We start from the raw sequence: 9,088 nt of genomic DNA, 5'->3' as shown, positions 1-9,088 counted from the left end.
GGAGGTGGTGGAGGTGTTTTGAGATGGAGTCTCGCTCTGTTGCCCAGGCTGGAGTGCAGTGGTGCAATCCCAGCTCACTGCACCCTCTGCCTCCCGGGTTCAAGCGATTCTCCTGCCTCAGCCTCCGGAGTAACTGGGATCACAGGCACACGTCACCACGCCGGGTTAGTTTTTTGTATTTTTGTAGAGACAGAGTTTCACCATGTTGGCTGGTCTCAAACTCCTGAGCTCAAGTGATCTGCCCACCTTGGCCTCCCAAAGTGCTGGGCCTACATCCGTGACCGTGCTCAACCCATTGAGAGGTTTGAAGCCAAGGAGCTGTGAGTGAATGGACCAGTGGGAAAGGGCGAAAAGAAGAGAAGGAGGAAATGAGAGGGAGGAAAAATAGTAGAGGAAAAAAAAGGAACAAATACAGCCAGCCCCTCTTCTCCCAGGCAGAAAAGCACTCGGCCGGTCCCCACCATTCCATTATTGGCCGCTAGGGGGAGCGCTGCAACCTCCCCTTACCACTCACAAATCTAAACTTCTTGTCCACCCTTAAGTCATGGCTGGGGTTCAAGATCAGAGAGATCGGGCTCTCTTGGCCCTGAATTTGACCACACGCCCTTGTGGGAATAGCCTTGAGAATTCTCAGGGCCCTCTCAGGCAGGGCACAGCCTGAGCCACCTCTTCCCAGTCCCATCCAGAGCACCTCTCAGCTTGGGGAATCAGGGGAAAGAAGCCCATGGATCATCACTGATCCCCAAATGCAGCATACTCCAGCTTTGGCCTCGGCTCAATCCTGGACCCCAAGAGCATAGGCTTTGGGGTCGATCAGAAACAAAAATTAGAAACCAGCTCTGACTTCCTGGCTGTGTGACCCAAGCAAGTGTCACAACCTCTCTGTGCCTGTTTACCCTTTTCTAAAATGGGGATAAAAACAGTCCCCAACTCACAGGTTTTGGTGTAAATTAGTAAGAATAACATTGCCCAGGTGCAGTGGCTTATGCCTATAATCCCAGCACTTTGGGCAACTGAGGCAGGTGGATCCCTTGAGGTCAGGAGTTCAAGACCAGCTTGGCCAACATGGTGAAACCCCGTCTCTACTAAAAATATAAAAATCAGCCGGGTGTGGTGGTGCACACCTGTAGTCCCAGCTACTTGGGAGGCTGAGGTGGGAGAATTGCTTGAGCCTGGGAGGCGGAGGTTGCAGGGAGCCAAGATTGCACCACTGTTCTCTGGCCTGGGCAACAGAGTGAGACTCTGTCTTAAAAAAAAAAAAAAAGAAAAGAAAGAGAGAGAGAATAACATCTGTCATTTGTTGAGTCCGTACTATGTGCCAGTCATTGGCTGAGTCCTCTGGAAACGTTATCTCACTGATAACTTGTGTCATGTTTTGAGCATGGTGACCTGCTCACCCTTACTTTAGCATGTTTACAGCACACCTACAAGGTGCAGGCCCTGACCTAGCAACTGGGGATACCACGGTGGACAAAATAGACATCAACCTTGGAGCTGACTTACAGTCTGATGAGGAGATGGGTGCTGAACAAATAACTGCATAGACAAACAAAATAATCAGAAATGTTGAAAACTGCTAAGAGGGAAACAGGCATACAGTGAGTCCTAAAGAGAAGAACAAGGGGACCTACTTTGGGTATGGAGGTCAGGAAAGACCTCTTAGAGGAAGTGACCATTAAAACTAAGAACTGAGACAGGGTGCAGTGGCTCAAACCTACAATCCCAGCACTTTGGGAGGGTGAGGCGGGTGGATCACCTGAGGTCGGGAGTTCAAGACCAGCCTGGCCAACATGGAGAAACCCCGTCTCTACCAAAAATACAAAATTAGCCGGGCATGGTGGCGCATTCCTGTAATCTCAGCTACTTGGGAGGCTGAGGCAGGAGAATGGTTTGAACCTGGGAGGCGAGGTTACTGTGAGCCGAGATCGCGCCATTGCACTCCAACCTGGACAGTAAGAGGGAAACTCCATCTAAAAAAAAAATAATAAAAAATAAGACCCAAAAAATGACAACCAACCAACCACACAACAAACTGCAAGAAGAGCGTGTACATGGCAGGACTATTGTAAGGATTCAATGAGCCTGCACGGAGGGCACCCACGCTGGGTGTCTGTCCACTTGGAAATGGGTCTCTTCCTTTCTGGTGAAATCCCCACATTTTGCCCCTGGGGATCCTGGGATTGTCAGGATGAACGCCCCCTACTCCATAAGCCTTCCTCTTTCTTGTTTTTTGGTGTGTTTTTTAGAGACAGGGTCTCACTCTGCTGCCTGGGCTGGAGTGCAGTGGCGCGATCATGGCTTATTGTAACCTTGAAGTCCCGGGCCCAAGCAATCCTCGCACCTCAGCCTCCTGAGTAGCTGGAACTGTAGACATGCACCACTGCATCCGGCTGATATTTTAATTTTTCTAGAGATGCAGTTTTGCTGAGTTGTCCAGGCTGGTCTTGAACTCCTGGCCTCAGGTCAATCTCTTGTCTCTGCCTCCCAAACACTGGGATAACAGGTGTGAGCCACCTGTTGGCTCACAACAGGCGTGCCATCAACTCACCATTGATTCCATTTTATAGACAGTGAACCTGAGGCCCAGAGAGATTAAGTAACTTTTCCAAGGTCACACAGTTAGAAACAGCATAGCCAGAATTCACACCAGGCAGTGTCTTTGGCATCTGCCATTAACCGCGATGCTATACTTTCTCTAATATGGTAGTGTTATCATTGCTATTATGAAAGCTGCTGGCATTTAATATTTATTGCCAATTGTCCTTTGGAACCAAATGCTCCTGGCTCCGTTTCCAGGCTTCCCCACCCCTCTTGGTTATACTGACTTACAAGAGGACAGCAGGAATCAGTTAAATGAAAAAGCCCCAAGTTGCCAACAGCCTTATCAACCCCAGACCCCATCAGGCACCTGAGGTCTGGCACTGAGCGGTCTTGGCTGGGGGACACAGAGCTCTTGTCCAGTATGGCAGCCACCAGGGATGAAATGGGGGACCTGGGTCCTCCCTGCTGTGGAACAACCCAGGGGAAAGCAGGGGGCTTAGGCTCAAGTCCCAGTCATGCCAACCTTGGTTAAGTCTCTTTTGTCACTGGGCCATTCCTATCACGTCTATGAGTTGAGGTAAGGACCACCAATGCTGTCCACCTCCCTTGTCCCCGAAGTCTTTCCCCAGAGGCCACCTTGGTGGCACTCCACAGCCAAATCCCTAGTGCCAGGGCTGGGACACCTCGGGCTGGCCCCTTGGCTGGTAGAATGCCCAGCCCTGCCCCTCTGGCAGGCAGAACCTGCTCTCACCCCTCAGGGTCCCCAGCACAACACTTTCTTCAGCAGGGCACCCTGAATTCAATCGACATTCCCAGGAGGGCCTAGACCACGCTCAGCCCCTCTCACTCCCACCTGCTCAGCTTGGACTTTGCCCAAAGCCTCCCAAACTCCTGCAGCCTCTCATTCACACACACACTGAGCTCCAGGGGCCCCAGCTGGCCCCAGACCTCTTACCTTCCTGCCCCACTATCTCAGACCAGCGTGGCCCCAGCTCCTGCCCTCCAGCCTGCCCGGGAACCAGCTCTGTCCAGGAACCAGCTCTGTCCAGCTTCTGTTGCAGCTTCCGACAACCTTGGCCCCTCCTCCTTTGTTAAAGAGAAAGCTCCAGACCCTTTGCCTCCAGGGGAAAATGGAGGAGGAGAGGGGACGAGGGCAACCCTCACTGCTTTCCTGGGCACTGCCTATGACTGACTCATGCACCACCCTGTCTCATTTGACAGATGAGCAAACTGAAATTCAGAAAAGGGAACTTACTTGGCCAAAGCTTCCCAGCCAGCAAGGGGCAGAGACAGCCTTTACCCCTCGCCCTGGGCCATCTCTTCCGGGATGTAGGCATCTCCATATCTTCTCATTTTAGGTAGTGATTGTCCCGGATGCCATCCACTTCCCCTGAGCCACTGTTGGGGTCAGCTTAGGTCTGAGATGGGAAAACAAGGACAAGGAAACTTTTTTTTGGAGACAGAGTTTCACTCTTGTCACCCAGTCTAGAGTGCAGTGGTGTGATCTCGGCTCACTGCAAACTCCGCCTGCCAGATTCAAGTGATTCTCCCACCTTAGCCTCCTGAGTAGCCGGGATTACAGGCACCCGCCACCACGCCCGGCTAATTTTTGTATTTCTAGTAGAGATGGGGTTTCACCATGCTGGCCAGGCTGGTCTTGAACTCCTGACCTCAGGTGATCTGCTTGCCTCTGCCTCCCAAAGTGCTGGGATTACAGGCATGAGCCACGCACCCAGCCAGGGAAACAATTATTATTTGTCACATGGGAAAGGTATATTTTTGTCTGAAGCACCTCTCCGTCTCAAATATTTTACACATGACATAAGAACCCAAGCAATTATTTGCTACTCAAATGAATGACTGATCATTCACTCATTCAATAAATATTTATTGGACACCTACTATGTGTCAATCCCTGGACCTTTGGCCTCAAACCAAATAGCCTGTCCCCTGCCTTCACAAAGCCCTCGGGGACGTTAGAGAGTAATTATTAGTGCTATCAGATGTTGGCAGCTGGCGGGGTGGGGCAGAGCTGTGGAACCCAGAGCAGGCACCCCGCCTGGCCCTGGGGGGCTGGGAAGGCTTCCTGCAGGAGGGGAAGTCTGAGTGGAGCCAGGAGTCAGGCACAGGGAGTGCAAAGGTCTGGAAATGAAAAACATGGAGTGTTCCAGGGTCGGGGAGGTATCCAGTGGGACTGGGAGGGAGAAGGCAGGGGTGGGGAAGCAGGTGGGGTTGGGGCTGGAGACATGAGCAGAGATCAGAGTCCACAGGGACGCCTGTATCAATCCAGAGTTTGGACCTTACCCAGGGGCACTAGGGAGCCACAGAAGGCTTTAGGTGGGGGGCATGACATGGTCAAATTAATGTCTTGTCTGTGCACCATCTCACTGGGTAAACCTGAGCAGGTGATGCCCATCTCTGGGCCTCAGTTTCCCCATGGGGAAAGTGGGTCCAGGAAGACCTGGCAGCCCTTCTTGGGCTGTTTCTGATCTCCCCAGGTTTGATGATTAACTCCCAGTCACTTGGGGTCTAGATGGAGCTGCTTGGCCGTGATCCTTAATGTGGACTCTGGCAATTTAATACCCATCCTCGCTTTGGACACACGCCCATCCTTGTCGGGTGCCTTGTCCTGGACTGGGCACTGGGGACACAGAGGTGATACAATCCAGTTTGTGCCTTGAAGTGGCCCCCAGCATGGAGGGGAAAGGAAGACACCCAATTCGGTGGCAACTCTAACACGTCCTAAGATGACAGAGGGCAGAAAGTCCCCATAGGGTAGCAGGGGGTGGGGCAAGATCAGGTAGAGTAGGTAGAGACTCAGCACACAGCTCAGGCTTTGACAAGAAGCAGACTAGCTGCATTTAATGCATGTCTACTGTATACAAGCAGATGCGTGCTGTCCAGCATATCCCACACTGTTTGTTTGTTTGTTTGTTTGTTTGTTTGTTTTACAAACGAGGTCTTACTGCACTGCCCAGGCTGATCTTGAACTCCTGACCTCAAGCAATCCTCCTACCTTGGCCTCCCAAAATGCTGGGATTACAGGCAACAGCCACTGTGCCCAGCGCCCAAAGATTTTTTAACAGTTGGTGATTTATTTCTGTGTGCATTAGGAAAGATATGTGTATGTATGTAGGTGTATATATATGTGTATACATATGTGTGTGTATGTACATGTAAAATATCAGACCCATAGTTTCATGGGCATGATGGCTTAGGAAGAAGCTAAGGTAGGTATTAAAATTTAAAAACGGAGCCTCCTTAAAAAATACATTAATTGACCAGGAATGGTGGCTCATGCCTGTAATCCCAGCACTTTGGGATGCCGAGGCGGGTGGATCACCTGAGGTCAGGAGTTCAAGGCCAGCATGGCCAACACGGTGAAACCCCATTTCTACTAAAAATACAAAAAGTTAGCTGGACGTGGTGGTGGGCGCCTGTAATCTGAGCTACTTGGGAGGCTGAGGCAGGAGAATCACTTGAACCGGGGAGGTGGAGTTTACAGTGAGCCGAGGTCGTGCCATTGCACTCCAGCCTGGGCAACAAGAGCGAAACTCTGTCTTAAAAATATAGATATAAATATATATATTTTTATATAGAGACATAAATATATATAAATTATTAGTAGTAATAATAGTAGTAGTAGTTTCTGGCATGAACAAGCAGCATACCTAGTAGTTAAAACACAGACCTACAGCCAGGCTCTGATACAAATACTTGCTCTGCCACGTTCTGTGTGACCTTGTGACCTTGAGTAAGTCACTTAACCTCTCTATGCCTTGTTGCCGCAAATGTAAGATGGGGATAAAATACTACTTCCCTAGTACAGTCAATGTGAGGATCAAATGCATTAATACAGGTAAAATATTAGAACAGTAGTTAGTGCTCTGTGTTCGCTGCTGTTGCTTTTGTTTTATTGTGTTTTGTTTTGTGAGACAGAGTCTCACTCACTCTGTCACCCAGGCTGGAGTGCAATGGCGCAATCTCGGCTCACCGCAACCTCCGCCTCACAGGTTCAAGGGATTCTCCTGCCTCAGCCTCCCAAGTAGCTGGGATTACAGGCTTGCACCACCACACCTGGCTAATTTTTGTATTTTTAGTAGAAACAGGGTTTCACCATGTTGGCCAGGCTGCTTTCAAACTCCTGACCTCGAGTGATCTGCCCGCCTCGGCCTCCCAGAGTGGTGGGATTATAGGCGTGAGCTACCGCGCCCAGCTGCTATTGTTTTGTATTATGATTATAAAAGAGGTGATGGGAAAATATGGCAAAAGTTGCAAAGGTGGCACGTGAATGTTCGAAGTATCATGATGTCATTATATCACAGAATGTTAACAACTCCCTAGAAAAGTAAGTATTATAATAAACCCTACATTGTGGAAATAGGACCAGAGAGGCCAAGTGGTTTTCCCAAGGTCACACAGCAGCAGCAGAGCCAGGGCTCAGACCCAGAGGGACCAGGCTCCAGAGCTCCTGACTTGGGTGAGGAAGAGAATGGGCTGGAGAAGCCACGTGGCTGCATCAGAGAGCAGATGAGGCTGGAGAGGTGGGCCAGGTCACTGATCCGTCCCCACCAGAGCCATGTTCGTCAGCCAGCCCCTGTCCCTGACACCTTGGGCCGCCGAACACCCACCCTGGCCAGTCTCCTGGGTTATTCATTAAGCTTTATTACACCATCCTCACCCCCGGCTGACCTTCCTGTTCCCGGGGCAAGGGAATTGCGTGGAGAAGAGGGACGAAGTCTCTGATGCCTGAGATTAGCCTTTCCCGATTTGCGGATTTAACCCTGGACTCTTCGTCATACGCTTCCCAAGGCTGAAGGCTCAGTTCCACTAAATGGCGAAAGAGCTGAGGCTCAGGCAGCCCCAGCTAGTGAGTAATAACTGTGCCAGAATTTGGGTGCAGGTCTCCCAACACCCAATACAACAGAGCATCTCAGCTAAGCTCTCAGACTTATCAACCCTGGCCAAGATGACACATCACTGGAGACCAGAGAGGGTCTCACACTGGGAGGTCACACTCCCCCTGGCTGGAGCTGGGGCACACAGTCCTCTGTAGAAGCTCTACACGTCTCACTGTCCTGACCTCTCCCTACTGCAGCCCCATCACCGAACTGCCCCTTGGTCGGCCCCTTGTCAGTGTTTACGTTTGAAACCTTTATACAGAGGAACTTTCCCTCTGTCTTCTTGCCCTTGAAAAAGAAAGGAATCGGTGATCAAGGGAGAAGCTGAGGCACAGAAAGGTTAAGTAACTTGCTCCAGCTTGCCCAGCAAATAGGCCATGGGACCAATCTTCCAGGGACCCCACCTCCAACCTGGATGCTCTTGTCCCAAGAGACAGAAATTCATAGCCACAGCGTCTGAGCTGAAAGAGTTCACAGAGGCTGAAACTGCCTTTGCAAAGAGTATGACAGTGAGAAGTCCAGCCCAGCGGACTCCAGCCTGCTTCTAGCCTCACGGGCTGGCCATCCTCATTCCCAGGTGTAGGCCAAGCCAACCATGGGAGGAATCCTTTTTCTTCGAGACAGGGTCTCACTCTTTCATCCAGGCTGGAGGGCAGTGGCACAATCCCAGTTCGCTGCAGCCTCAATCTCCTGGGTTCAAGGAATCCTCCCTCCTCAGCCTCCAGAGTAGCTGGGACTACAGGTGCGTGCCAGCTAATTTTATTTTTATTTTTATTTTTTAGAGACAGAGTCTCCCTATGTTGCCCAGGCTGGTCTCGAACTCCTGGTATCAAGCAGTCCTCCCACCTTGGCCTCCCAAAATGCTGAGATGACAGGCGGGAGCCACCATGCCTGGCCCACCATGAGAATTTAATTTATAGTTTAACTTTGAAGCAAAGTCAGTCACAGTGGTTCACACCTATAATCCCAGCACTTTGGGAGGCTGAGATGGAAGGATTGCTTGGGCCAGGAGTTCAAGACAAGCCTGGGCAATATAGTGAGACCTTGTCTCTACAAAAAGTAAAAATTAGCCAGGCATGATGCACACCTGTAGTCCCAACTCTGAAGGAGGCTAAGGTGGGAGGCTCACTGGAGCCCACAAGGTGGAGGCTACAATGAGCCATGATCATGCCACTGTGCTCCAGCCTGGGCAACAGAGTAAGACAATGTCTCAAAAAAAAAACCCAAAAAAACAAACAAACAAAAAAAGCAAAGTTAACCCCCTCCTTGCTCAGGGCCTGAAATCACTTTTGTAAAACTAATAAAAGATCATGAAATGAAGATTATGAAAGGGGCTTGAATTCTGCTAAAATCTAAATGTAATCTCTGTAATCCCTTACTGTTTAACAGTCATGTGAGGTTGAGAGTGGTGGCTCATGACTGTAACTTTAGCACATTGGGAGGCTGAGGTGGGAGGACTGCTTGAGCCCAGGAGTTCAAAGCCAGCCTGGGCACCATACTGAGACCCCATCTCTACTAACAAAAAAAAACATTAGCTGGGTGTGGCGGCACAGCTGTAGTCCCAGATACTCAGGAGGCTGAGGCAGGAGGATCCCTTGAGCTCAGGTCTTCAAGCCTGCGGTGATCTGTGACCGCACCACTGCACT

The 9,088-nt window shown here is 50.5% G+C and overlaps 1 protein-coding gene across 2 annotated transcripts in view; it reads right to left on the bottom strand.

The window, feature by feature from the left end:
- The window catches only part of SDSL (serine dehydratase-like), a 30,431-nt gene extending 26,688 nt beyond the window's left edge, over positions 1–3,743 (bottom strand). The window contains exon 1 of one of the 2 annotated variants that reach the window (XM_011997924.1): positions 3,497–3,743. The gene's annotated coding sequence lies outside the window, so the exon portion shown is untranslated. The remainder of the gene's footprint in view (positions 1–3,496) is intronic. The other variant, XM_011997925.1, reaches the window with a different exon arrangement.
- Between the last annotated feature and the right edge of the window lie 5,345 nt (positions 3,744–9,088).

This window comes from Mandrillus leucophaeus, unplaced genomic scaffold (assembly GCF_000951045.1).
Source record: "Mandrillus leucophaeus isolate KB7577 unplaced genomic scaffold, Mleu.le_1.0 Scaffold55, whole genome shotgun sequence".
Lineage (NCBI taxonomy): Eukaryota > Metazoa > Chordata > Mammalia > Primates > Cercopithecidae > Mandrillus > Mandrillus leucophaeus.
Note: the sequence above shows the minus strand (reverse complement) of the source record. Positions and strands in the feature narration are given on the sequence as shown.